At 41.5% G+C, this 13,503-nt stretch overlaps 1 protein-coding gene across 8 annotated transcripts in view; it reads left to right on the plus strand.

Moving 5' to 3' along the window:
- The window catches only part of LOC124233492 (serine/threonine-protein phosphatase 6 regulatory ankyrin repeat subunit B), a 291,043-nt gene that overhangs the window by 130,960 nt on the left and 146,580 nt on the right, over nt 1-13,503 (plus strand). The window lies entirely within an intron of this gene.

A 13,503-nucleotide genomic window follows, 5' to 3' on the forward strand; every position in this document is an offset into this window, starting at 1 on the left:
GAAGACCTCAGGTCTAGAGCAGCCAAGAGGTGATGCCCCAGGACCCTCATCTGATTGAACCCCATCTCCTCTTTTGATTTCTAGTCATTATTTTATAATTCAATGGACAAAATAATCAATTTTACACAATGTAATGTGTAGACCTCTTTCAGAAATACATATGTTATGTAAAGCAAGATACATTTAAATTGAAAATCATTCCCTTCCATGAATACATAAGCTCAATAGAGAAAAGATAATACTTTTGGTAAGCAAGCAAACCATCCAAATATATATTAGTATTTAATCCATCAGTGGAAGGTCAGATCCGCCTGTCCTCTCTGGTGCTGAGTACATGGTATTTGCGATCTTCTGGGGAAGACCCCGTTCTTGCCTCCTCTATGCTCTCCAAAAGCAGATTGTTGAGTAAGGATCCTAAGTGCTCTTAACCCATGTGAAAAAGTACTAGTTATCCCTGAAAATACAAAATGATTTAGAGTTGGGCTGGGGAAAAGTATCTCTTACAGTCCAAGCTTATAAAGGCCAAGTGCATCCTTAGTGACCATTTTCTCTGATGGTTGTTCTCAAGTGGTGCAGGTTTATTTGAAATTGCCCTGGAGGTGGAGAGGTGCATTTCCCATATCCCTTGGCCCCAAGGAGTGCTGTTATGTAACCATCTCCAAGTTCTGGGGCCGCTCATGTCAGTCTGCAACTAAGGATCTTGGGAAGCCTGACATTTTGCAGTCTACCCTTGCTAAGCAGAATGCTCTGTGTGGAATCACAGCCGGTGCTTGACTTTTATCCCATTGGCTCAATTTAGAAAGGTCTTGCTTCTCGATGTAGAAGGTGGTCCCCTCGTTATCTTCCTGAGGACCTCTAATGAGTCTGTGGTGGCTTTGCTTCTAGTAAATTAGCAAGGGGGACTCTTATTGATAGCATAGGTGCCTTTGGTGGCAAAACTCTCTTGTGAAGTGCTGGAAAGTTTTGGTGAGGGTATTCTAGCTTGGGGATGCCTGGTTTGAAGGTTTTTAGCTTTGGGGGAGGAGAGAAAGGGCTTAGCATCCAAACCCCCAGGGCAGCTCTTGTCTGTCCAGGTTGCAACCAGATCTGACTCTGCTGAGCTACTGAGACTGGATGAGAAAGGAGGGCTTCACGGCAGCAGGATTACAGTCTGAGCAAGGGTTTAGAGCTGCTGAGGTGTCCGTGTTCCAGGTGGTTCTGTGAGAGGAGAAGACTCCACTGTGGGTCCCATGAGGTAATGGATGACTCATGCAAGGCCCACCTCTGGATCTGGGAGAGGTTCCCGTTACCTTCGGGTTGAGGTAGGACAGGATGCAATGGCCATGTGCAAGGAGGTTGACTGCTTCAGACCAGAGAGGAGGTGGGCCAAGCACTGCTATGGGCACTTGTAGGCAGTGCCAGCCCTTCTATTGGTAAACAAATAACATTTCTTAGTAGTAAAACTGTTTCTCCAGAACTGTTCTGAATCTCCTTCTTGTTTTGTCTAATCACCAAGGGGACTGAAAAACTCAGGGTAAGCCACTAAAATATCCATAATAATAATAACAACACTAGAATGGCTAATTGGGCATCTAGATTTTGCCTGCAAGGGAAGTGATCCTATTTTCATTTCACAGAAAAGGGAAATGAGTCTCAGAAAGGTTGCTTTATTTGCCTAAAGTCACACAGCTCATAAGCAGCAGAGGAGGGATTCAAAGTCAGTTCATTCTGGTGCCAGAGTCTATGTTCTTATGGCCACTTGCGGCTGCCTCTAGTGAAAGTGTGTCTGTCCTGCAGGTCACTTGACAGGAAAGATCAGAGTAAGACCAAAGGCCTCCAGAGTGCCCTGAGGAGGGTGGACCGGGTTCTTCTTGGAGAGGAATTCTTGCCGATTCGTGAGGCCCTCGGTGGTGTTGTGAGAGAACACAGAGAATGTGGACTCAGGAAACTGTCACCAAATGTTGGTGTGTGACTTTGGGCAAGTCAGTTCATTCCCCTAGTCAGCCTGGGTCCCGCCCTGTGAAATGGGGACGATGGTGCCTACTTGATCGGTCCCCTTGGGTTTTCCCAAGAACCAGGTGAGGAGAGTGCAGGAGAGCACCCTGGCAGCTCTATGGGGCGTCTGCAAGTTCCAATTTTCCCATGCTTCGTCGAAAACATAATGTTTTGTCATTTGCAAAGAAACACATTCACATAACAATTATTTACAGCCTACTACAAGGTTGTGAAGGCTTTGGACAGGAAATAATGTCCAGCGCTTTACTGTTTCTATGTAATTACTTAAAATTAGCTTTCGTTAGAGCATACCTGTTGTGTTTGCTTTTTTAAAATAGGAAAGTCTTCTCTTACTTGCAAAAGGAATTTTGTTTTCTTGTTTCTAAACTTCATTACATCCAAGTCTTGAAATAAAGGCAAAGAATGAAGAAGGTAAATACCCATCAAATTCTCCACCCGGAGGTAATCATTGTTCACACCTTGGCACATCGAGCAGATCGGACCTTGGGTCAGGCTAACTGCATTGGTGATTTTTATTACCAGTATTACATTTAAACTCTATTTCCGAAATATCCACCTGGAGGCTGAAAAAGACTTGTAAAGAGATACTAATCAGTTCAGTTAAGGTGATTTTCTATGGAGCACAGAAACTGTTTTTATAAGCTTTTGCTTTTGCTTTTAATCCACATCCTTTCACGCCGTGCTTCCTTCCTGTTTGGCGTTTTCTGACGCTGTGCGTGGTGTGTCTGCTCTTTGCTGGCTGCTGGGATTACCCTGCCATTAGTCCACTGTAGCAAATAGCCCACTGCCTGGAGTCAAGAGAGCGAGATTCTCTGAGGCTCCGTGAAGGCAGGGACGGAACTGTCTCTTGAATGCTACTGCATCCTAGGACTGAGCATGGGCACACAGTAGGCCCCAGGAAGTACTTTGTCATTTGTATGAATGAGGGGTTCCACCACTGCCATTAACAGCTGTGTGACTTTGAGCCAATCGTTTAAACTCTTGGGATGTCTCTAGTACTCTTCCAGTTCAAATATTTTGTAATCTAGGCTTCCTCACCTGAGCTTTTGATTCTGACACTGTGCGGTTGTTTATCTGATGACAAATTTTCCCCATTGCTGTCCCCTTAAAGCTGTGAAAAACTAGCAGCTGCCTTCTCTTCTCCTTTTCATTAACTGGAGATAATTTTCCAACCGATTATGTTATTGTCTTAGTTATCCGCCTCTCCTAAGCCATCTATGTTTGTTGAATAAGTTGGCTAATGAACTAATTAAGAGAGACAGTGAGCCTGGCCGGGGTGGGGTCCTGAAACTAGACTTCTCACCTTGCTGGGTAGCTCACTGGAACCGAGAGCAGCTCCATGTGTGGGCTCCCTTAAATATCCTTAGCAGTAAAACATTCCCACTGTGTATAGGAGAATTATTGTTTCTTCATGAAAAGCTACTAAACAAATACATTAAAGTTAAAGACACTGCTTCTTAATATACTTGGGATGCTGCACAGAGCAACTGTGAACATTAGCTCCTAGGATGCAGGGGAGGTGGTGCTCTCAAGACCTGCATTGGGTTTCATCAGGAAGTCCTGATGATTGTCTTTGTAGTGGGTGGATGTATATTCCTCTTTCATTGGCAGCACAGCACAGCATCTTGGCCGGTTTTCCATTCTGTAGACCTAGAGGAGTGGAACCCTCTTGCATGTTTTGTTTCCACTGACTTTTAGGAAATGTTTCTGGCCAAATGATATCAGGACAATGGAACAAATAGTTGGTACTCCATCAGCCTTACCATGCCAGGCTGCTCTAAAACGGCTTCCGTCACTTGGGAATTTCTGAGCACAGTGGTAAGAGCCCCAGAGTCTTCTGGCAAGACACTGCTGACAGGCTGCAGTGTGCCCACAGGTCAATCATAAACCATTCATCTCCCCACTTGGACTTAATTTTCTAGATTTGTTTTCTACATCCTTACTCAGTACAGATTTGTCAAAGGTTTTCTTTAGGAAACATAAATGTTCTAGGGTTTTAAGGAGAAATCTTGCTTGTGCTTACTTTTAAAGCATACAGACTTTAACCCAACACCCCATTCTTTTGTAAGAACTTTTTTTATGACTATACATGAGCAGGACGTGAGTTGCCTCATTTCTTTTCATGAGTTTGCCATTTCTTTTCTCCTCTTAACTGAATTTATCTTGTTGCCTGGCTGTATTTTTTTAACTCTTAAATATGCCCTTCTTTCCGTTATGTAAGATAGAGAATGTTTTACATGCCTAGTTATGTATTTTAAAAACAGCTTTATCGAGATATAATGAGCATACAATAAACTAGATGTACTGAAAGTGTACAATTTACAAAATTTTGACATGTTTACACCCATGAAACCATCACCACAATCGAGATAATGAATATATCCATCACCCCCAAAAGCTTCCTGCCGCCCCTTCCCATCTCTCTCCCAGCCTCCTCAGGAATCACTCATCTGCTTTCTGTCACTGTACATCAGTTTGCATTTCCTAGAATTGTATGTAAATAGATTCATACAGTATGTATTCTTTTTTTGCCTGACTTCTTTCACTCAGCATAATTATTTTGATTCATCCGTGTTGTGACATATAGCAGTAGTTCATTCCTTTTAATTGCTGAGTAGTGTTCCATTATATGGAAATACCACAGTTTGTTTATCCATTCATTTGTTGATGGAAATTTGCATTCTTTTGCATATTTGGCTATTACGGATAAAGCTGTTATGAACATTCATGTGCAAGTCTTTGCATGGGTACATGCTTTCATTTCTCTGGGGTAAATAAGAGTAGAATATCTGGATCGTGTGGTAGGTCTGTATTTATCATTTTAAGAAATTGCCAAACTATTTTCCAGAGTGGTTATACCATTTATTCCCACCAGCAGTGTATGAATGTTCCAGTTTCTCTACATTCTCACCAACACTTCATCTTGTCAGTCCTTTTGATTTTAGCCATTTTAATAAGTATGTAATGTGACTTTGATTGGCGTTTCCCTAATGATTAATGATGCTGAGTATTATTTTGTGTACTTGTTTGCTAACTGTATATCTTCTTTGGTGAAGTGTCTGTTCACATCTTTTACCTACTTTTTAATTGTGTTGTTTGCTTTCTTATTAGTGAGTTTTGAGAGTTTTTTGTATATTTTAGGTATAAGTGCTTTATCCAATATATGCTTTGAAAAATATTTTCTTCCAGTCTGTGGCTTATCTTTTTCTCATCTTAACAGTGTGTTGCAAAGAGCAGAAGTTATTAATTTTGATGAAATATGGCTTATTGATTTGTTCTTTTATGGGTCATGCTTTGGTGGTGTATCTAAGAAATCTTTGTCTAATCCAAGGTCACAGGGGATTTCTCCTGTGTTTCCTTTAGACATTTAATAATTTTAAATTTTTCATTGAGTTCTGTGATCCATCTTGATTTAATTTTTGTGTAGGGCGCAAGGTATGGGTCAAAGTTGTGTTATTTTTGCTCGTGGATATCTAATTGTTTCAGCACCATTTGTTGGCAAGGCTGTCCTTCACCAGTGAATTGCCTTTGTACCTTTTTTGAAGATCATCTGTGGTATTCGTGTTTGCGTCTTTGCACCAACACCAAGTTGTCTTGCTTACTGTTGCTTTATGACAAGTCTTAAAGTTAGCTAGTGTTAGTTCTCCAACTTTATTCTTATTGCCTGCTTATACTTTTTACTTGAGAGAATTTTTTTCCTTGAGTCTAGAGTATTAGAACAAGAGTACTGATTATAATAACCAATCACTTTCATTTTGTTTACCAAGGCTCATAACTATTCAGAGTCAGCAAGAGCATGAACAATGGAATCAAGATCTGGTTCTGAATCCTGGTTCTACCACTTACTAGCTGTGTGACTCTGGTCAAGTTACTTATCATCTCAGAGTCTCAGGCTCCTCAACTGAGGATGGTGATATTTAATATCATAGTTTTGTTTTAAGGAACAAATTAGAAAATACAAAATCTCTGATATAACTTTTGCTTCATATGAATTATTTTAGTTTAGAAAACTGGTACAATAAAAATATCCAGTGTTTAGTTACCCAAGGCAGATATAATCAAAATGTCTTTGGCATCCTAATTTCTCTTATTCTATCTCATTTTAAAGTCTTTTGAGTGATTCTTGTTTAGTTTTAAAAATTGGATATAGTTTTGAGGTTTGAACGTATAATTTGAACTTTTTTTAGATATAGCAAAAGGTACTAGTTTTCTCATATGTCTACATTACGTTCAGATGGATGAATTAAAATACCAACAGAATGATGGTTGAATAAAGTTGTTTGATCATGGAGGTGTATAGGGACAGAGATTTGCTATCAGCTTTGAGGCGCAGAAAGTTCTAGCCAAGGAAAATCCAGCTCCATGAGATAATGTGTGCATGAAAGATGAATAACAATTGTAAATCTAAATTTTTCTCTTACGGTGACATAGAGGAGACGTTGATCCATCTCTGCTACTTTCATTGAAAGTAGAATTAAACAATATAAAGAGAATCTCCATACATCATAAGAAAAAGATTAATAACTGAGTTTAGAAATGGGTAAAGGACATGGACAGGCAGTTTGCAGTTGAGGAAGCCAGAACTTTAAATAAACATATGAAAAGAATCTTAACCTCACTTGTCTTTAGTGAAATGCAAATAAAATGACAATGAAATACCATGTCAGGCACATCATATTGGCAAAGAGTAGTAAGGTTGATAACATCAAATATTAGCAAGGGTGCTGAGAAAAGGCACTAATATGTGGCTGATGGGAGTCTAAATTGGTAAAACTATTTTTGGTTTTTTTTGAGGAAGATCAGCCCTGAGCTAACTACTGCCAATCTTCCTCTTTTTGCTGAGTGAGACTGGCCCTGAGCTAACATCCATGCCCATCTTCCTCTACTTTATACATGGGACACCTACCACAGCATGGCTTTTTGCCAAGTGGGATCCGAACCGGCAAACCCTGGGCCGCCGAGAAGCAGAACATGCAAACTTAACCGTTGTGCCACCAGGCCGGCCCCTGTAAAATTATTTTTGAAAGCTATTTGACAATACCTAATAAAATTGAATATGAATATACCCTAAGATCCAGCACTTCCTTTTCTTGGTATCTGCTCTAGAGAAATTCTCATACCTAAGCAGAAAGAAACATGTACAGAGATGTATATTGCACCACCATTTGTAATAATGAAGAATCGAGACAGCCTAACCTAACACACTCTCTCTCTCTTTCACCCATACACACACACACACACACACACACTTCAAGCTATTTTCCGAACCATTTGCAAGTCACAATCCCCATGGCATTTTACCCCTAAAGTTATATTTTAAGACAGAGTTCTGAAGCGGATGTAGAAAAATGTTAACATGTTTGGTTTTGCTGGTGGAAATGTATAGTTTGTTATTTTCTGCACTTCTCTGTATTTGTGAGATGTTAAAACTTGAAAGTAAACATGAAAATTTTAAAAGGAAACATGATTTTGTTTCTCTCCTTTGCTTTCTTTCCTTCTTTACAGCTTCCTTTAGTGCTCCACCTTAAGACGAAGCATCTTTCCCATTTTGCGTTTTGTTTGATTTAAACCTGTAAACATGTCTTCGGCTCTTCTCCTCACATGATTTGAGGTACCTCCAAGGTACCTATTTTGTGTTAAGAGTTTCTTTAGACTTCTCCTTGCTTCTAGTGATCTCTGTTCAGTATCACGTTCTGCTTATTGGGCCTAAGTTGTCAGTTACTTCCCTGCTTCTATGATATTAGTGGGCGTTTGGAGTGACGATTGGAACTTAACTTCATCTTTCATGACAGGAAGGCTTTGCAGGGCCTGTTTTCCTAACGTTGCTCCATCTGCCTGTCTTGGAATGTGAGATATTTATATGTCGGGAGGGATGTTTGTTTTAGGGTATGACAGATACTTATAATGAAGATTAGCTCACGCACTTCTAGCTGAGAATTTCCAAAGCAGGTAATAAACAATTCTTAATCTTCAAAACAGAGGTTTGGGGTGCCCCCTCAGTCTGCTTGTCTACACAGTAGTTTTAGCTGCCAGAACAGCCTCTACACAGTAGTTTTAGCTGCCAGAACAGCCTCTCTGCCATGTCAAGCTCACTTTACATGTACGTAGTGCAAGTTCCCTATTTTCTTTCATTTGCTTCTTTGGTAAACAGATGACAGAAACTTCCTCTGCCTGATCTCTCTCTGACTTACTGCAAATGTAGCTCAGACGCCAGCTGGCTGTGTGTGTCTTTGGCTATTCATAGAAAGGGAGGGTTTACCTTCCTTCCTCTAGAGAAACCTGGGTCTTTTCATGGGTCTGCATCTGTTTGCAAAGGGCTATTTGGAATTGGAGCTACTGAGTAATGGAAAAACATCTCTCTTTTTGTGGTACACTCCCCCCCTTCCCCCCCCGCTTATCTGTGGCAGATACGTTCTAAGACCCCCAGTGGATGCCTGAAACTCTGGATAGTACCAAACCCTATATATATATCATGTTTTCTCCTATATATCCATACCTATGATAAAGTTTAATTTATAAGTTAGGCACAGTAGTTCTGCAGTTCATCCTCTGCCCAAGGAGAAGGCCGCTGTGCTTTGCCATAAGCTCGACAAACGGAGCAGGAGACAAAAAGGGAGAAGAAAAGGAGGAGGTTCCGGGGAAAAGAGAACACGAGTAATACTACTATTAAAAATATGTTCCAGGTGGGGGCCAGCCCCATGGCCGAGTGGTTAAGTTCGCGCACTCCGCTTTGGCAGCCCAGGGTTTCACTGGTTCGGATCCTGGGTGCAGACATGGCACTGCTCATCAGGCCACATTGAGGCGGCGTCCCACATGCCACAACTAGAGGGACCCACAACTAGAATATACAAATATGTACTGGGGGGATTTGGGGAGAAAAAAGCAGAAAAAAAAAGAGATTGGCAACAGTTGTTAGCTCAGGTGCCAATCTTTAAAAAAAAAAAAAGCTTCCAAGCCAAGGATCCCCCTAGGGTGTCTAGAAGAAGAAACAAGACCTATCTGGTAATTATGGAGTGCTAACATAGCTAACAGAGATCCTTTATTTTTTTCAAAATGTCTTTTTGTTTATCCTACTGTTTGAATCCACAGCATCCCTATCGGGGGCACCCACCTTTCAGAACTCTGTTGTTAAGTCTTATTGTCACCACTTAAGAGAGAGGGACTCTGAGCCCTTGGATAGGTTGTATGACTTGCCCAACGCAGCAAACTGATGTCAGAGAAATGGGTGTCCTGACTCCCGACCTGAAACTTTTTTCCTTATAAAAATGGAAGCAAGAACATCACCTTAGAAGTTGCCTTGATAGTCCAAAAACCTTTCCGTTGTACTGCCCAGATATTCTGGAAAAAATGTGACAAACATATAGTAAACATCTTTCTAAATGAACTAACAATAAATGAATAGTGTGGGGCCAGAAATGAAGAGTAAACTGAGAAGCAAATCTGGAAGCACATGAGCTTATACTGCAGGGAGAAGTCAATACTCCAGGGCCTTGGCATCCAACACTTGCTCGGGGAGGGGAGACAAGGTGGAGAATGGGAACTGAGACCCTCATGTAGAGAAAGACCCTGGAAGTGGTCTTGAAGAAAGATGCTTGAAGCGAAATGGTGAGCTCGAAAAAAAGCCAAACCCTCCACAAGCAGATGGCACAGCGATGCATTAGCCTAGATTCTTGGGGGGAGGGGGGAGGAATAAAAGTGTCTCCACTGAGCACTTGCATCACCAGAGTCTGCCCTCATGTGGTTTGGGGTTTTGAATTCACAACATCTGCATAGTCCAGGAAATTTCAAGCTGAAAAATAAGCATAAAAATTCCTTCTAGGCCAAGGATACCCCTAGGGTGCCAAGAAGAAACAAAACCTATGTGAAGAGATGTGCCCTCGATTCAAGGACTCAGGGCAGCCACAGATTAAACCTCCACTGAATATGAGCGGAGGCCTAGGTCCCGGACCCAGGTGGAAACAATTCACCATAAGCAAGCGTAGCAGGCATGACAACCAGCAAGAACTTGAGATAATGGAAGCATCAGAGAGCAATATGAATAATGTTTAAAATCATCTAAACATGAAGGACAAATCCCAAGGGAAAAACAAAACATTATTTTTAAAAAATGAACAAAAATTGAGGGAAGAGTTACGAAGGAAGAGGTACAGGAAGCAGTATGAACGCACGATGCTAGAAATCATCCAGGACTTTGGTCTAACAGAGATGAAAACGAGAGTCAACAAGGAGAGGAGAAAGATAAGAGAAGTACAGTGACTTAGGGATATGTTTTACAACCATTTATTCAGCCGTATTTTCTAGACATCGACATTTATTGAGAAGTTATCATTTCCCAGACGTTGTAGTAGTCGTTAGGAATACAAAATTTCAAACACCCAGTCCTCGCCCTAAAGAGACTTACAGTCCACTTAGCAGTGTCCAAAGTCAGGACATCAGAACAAAAACAGTAACGGGGAAGTGGGAAGTAATGACATTTGTGATGTTAAATGATTTGCAAAAGTGACCAAATGCAGTAAGACAAATGTCTTAGTGAATACTGCCCCGAAACCCATCCAATTCTGAACTGCCCTGAGCAGGAAGTCTAAACTGACAAGACAAAAATCTTTTCCGAAATGGGAAATAAACACATTTTGCCCAGGACTGCCTGGAGGCCCTATTGGCTCCAGCTGATCTGGGAATATTGGAAGCGCTGGGCCAAACTTCCAGGTTAGTCACAGAGCACAATCTATATCGTCTGTCTACTTAAGCGTAGTTTCTGGATCCAAATTAGAATCCAGGACCTGGCCAGGACCACAATAGCATTCGGGCACAGTGGCTGAGCTCTGGGCCGTTTGCATTCACTTCCATCTGTTGCCCAAGTGGACTCTGTGATGACCAACAGCTGATGAGTGTCATGCAGGTCTTTACCACACCCACGGATTCAAGCGGAGAAAATAATTCAAAAGCCAGTACGGTAAGATCAACACGTATTGGAAATGGGTCACCAGAGAATTCTTCTGTTTTTTGTTTTTTAAAGATTGGCACCTGCACTAACAGCTGTTGCCATTGTTTTTTTTTTCTTTCTTTTTTCTTTTTTTTCGTCTTCTCCCCCGGTACATAGTTCCATATTTTTTTTTTTTAGTTGTGGGTCCTTCTAGTTGTGCTATGTGGGATGCCACCTCAGCATGGACTGATAAGCGGTGCCATGTCCACGCCCAGGATCCGAGCTGTCGAAACGCTGGGCCGCCAAATCAGAGTGCGCGAACTTAACCACTCGGCCACGGGGCTGGCGCCCACCTGGAACATATTTTTAATAGTAGTATTACTCGTGTTCTCTTTTCCCCGGAACCTCCCCCTTTTCTTCTACCTTTTTGTCTCCTGCTCCGTTTGTCTAGCTTATGGCAAAGCAGAGCGGCCTTCTCCTTGGGCGGATGATGAACTGCAGTCTCCTGGCTGATTTCCCTGCCTGAGTATGGTGATTACTGTGGCTCTGTTATCCACCCCTCAACACATGATCCTGTGCATCACTCAGGTTCCTTGCTAGAGAGCGGGTGTTGGCCACGCTTGGTCAGTAGTGGAAATGCATTGTTATTTTAGTTAAGGTCTTAATGGCACATGAGGTTGTTTATGTAGTTCTGCTGCTTTGGAGAACCAAAGGACTCCCGGCTGAAGACATAGCTTCTCTGCAGTTGCCTGTCCATGGCATGTCCCTGAGGGAGAGTACCAACTGGCACAGTCATTCTGGAAGATACAGGAAACCTTAAGTGCATATTTACAGAAACACTGGGATTTACAATTGAGAACTTACAAGATGATCTCACATACGCACATTTTATATTATAAAAACTTCACTTTGAACAAGCCATATCATAAAAGGGGCCACATAATCAGCAAAACCAGTTATATAATGACGGCTCAACCAGATTTAGACATTGGGGTTTTCTTGGCTTTTCATTTGAGGCCAAGTTCTCAAGCAGAGCTCTGACTGCCCTTCAGGTCAAATGAGTCATTATTTGGGTGGGGTTAGTCCTTGTTTAAATCACTTAGGTAAGGTTTAATTTGTTGAACCAAACCCTGGAACCAGTTCAATTCACAGAAGAACGTATAATTATATAACTTTTATCCCAAGATTCAAGGGAAAGTTTTCAGTAGGTATAGAGGAGATTCAAAGGGAATATGAAGCTAAAATGGAAAGTGCCTGTAGAGCTGTCAATAGAAGAAACAGAAACAGAAAACATTGGTGAAAGTCCGGTCTTAGTTATTTGTATAGTTCATTGCACAAACTGACACTTGATTCTCAAATAAGCAAACGTGCTTTCAAATACTGAGCCTTTATTTTCACAGAAAGGGGGATATGGCTATAAGAGGGTTAACCATGGTTGTATATCTTACTAAACTCTCCAGGGGATACCATTATTTTGTAGGGACTAGTCACAAGACTGCCCTATTTCCACTTGTCTGCAGTAATTACCTGCAGCATACGTAGACGACATAAATTCCCAGCTAATTCAGACCCCTCTTTTTATCCACTTAAAATTTAGTTCATCCTTTCATAAAACCTATTTACCAGACCTCCTAACAAATAGACTGGTTTGAAGATCAGTTCCTGTCATGTCCCCTGCCTGCCATCTGTTTTAGATGTTAGTGAGTCATAAAATGCCTAAAAGCAATATTCTGAAAGAGACTGAGAAAAAGCAGAGGGCCTGAACTGTCAGAAAACATAATCATGTCCTTGGGCTAATCAAAGGTTGTTATGTGGCTTGTATAATCAAGTGATAAGAGGAATGATGGTTAAAACTAATGGTGAATCCATGAATCTCAAAACTCAAATGTGTGCTAGTTTTGGGAGAAACCTCAAAGACAGCGTTTTGCTTCCCATTGCTGTGGAGCAGTCGATGGCAGTTTGTGGAAGAGACTATGCACATAGACCAGCTCAGTTTGGCCAGTTTATGCTAAGCACCTAGTCTGCTGCTGCTGTGGGGATAACGGGGAGTAAGACCTGTTCTTTACCCTGTGTGGGTTCTCACTCTTGGAGGGAAGATATCACACAGCTGTCCATGCTCATGACAACAATGGCTATGCACAGAGCTCTTGCTATGCATGGGCCAAGCTTCAGGCCTGCCTAGGGTTTCATTTACTTACATTATTTTGAGTTCTCCTTTCAGTTCTCTAAGGTAGATATTATTATCTCCAATTTATAGATGGGGAAGCAATATTTTTCCCCCTGCATGCCATTGTGCAGCTCAGCACAATGTGGTAAGTGCTTTGCCAAGACTTAGACTGGAGTCTGACAGGCAAAGGGCCAGTCTTGATGCTGTTATATACCTGTGGGGTCTTGAGGAAATGTCTTCGTTTATTTGAGCCACAGTTTTCTCATCTATAAAACAGAGATAGTAATATCTACCTCAGCTCTCAGCTTCAGTGTCAACATCCTTAGAAAGGCCTTACTCGACCACTCTAAGGAATCTTACTCCCATCACCCCAGTCACGTGATCCCGTGACCCTTTGTTAAACTTGTTATAGCCTTTA

This window comes from Equus quagga, unplaced genomic scaffold, assembly GCF_021613505.1.
Source record: "Equus quagga isolate Etosha38 unplaced genomic scaffold, UCLA_HA_Equagga_1.0 203_RagTag, whole genome shotgun sequence".
Lineage (NCBI taxonomy): Eukaryota > Metazoa > Chordata > Mammalia > Perissodactyla > Equidae > Equus > Equus quagga.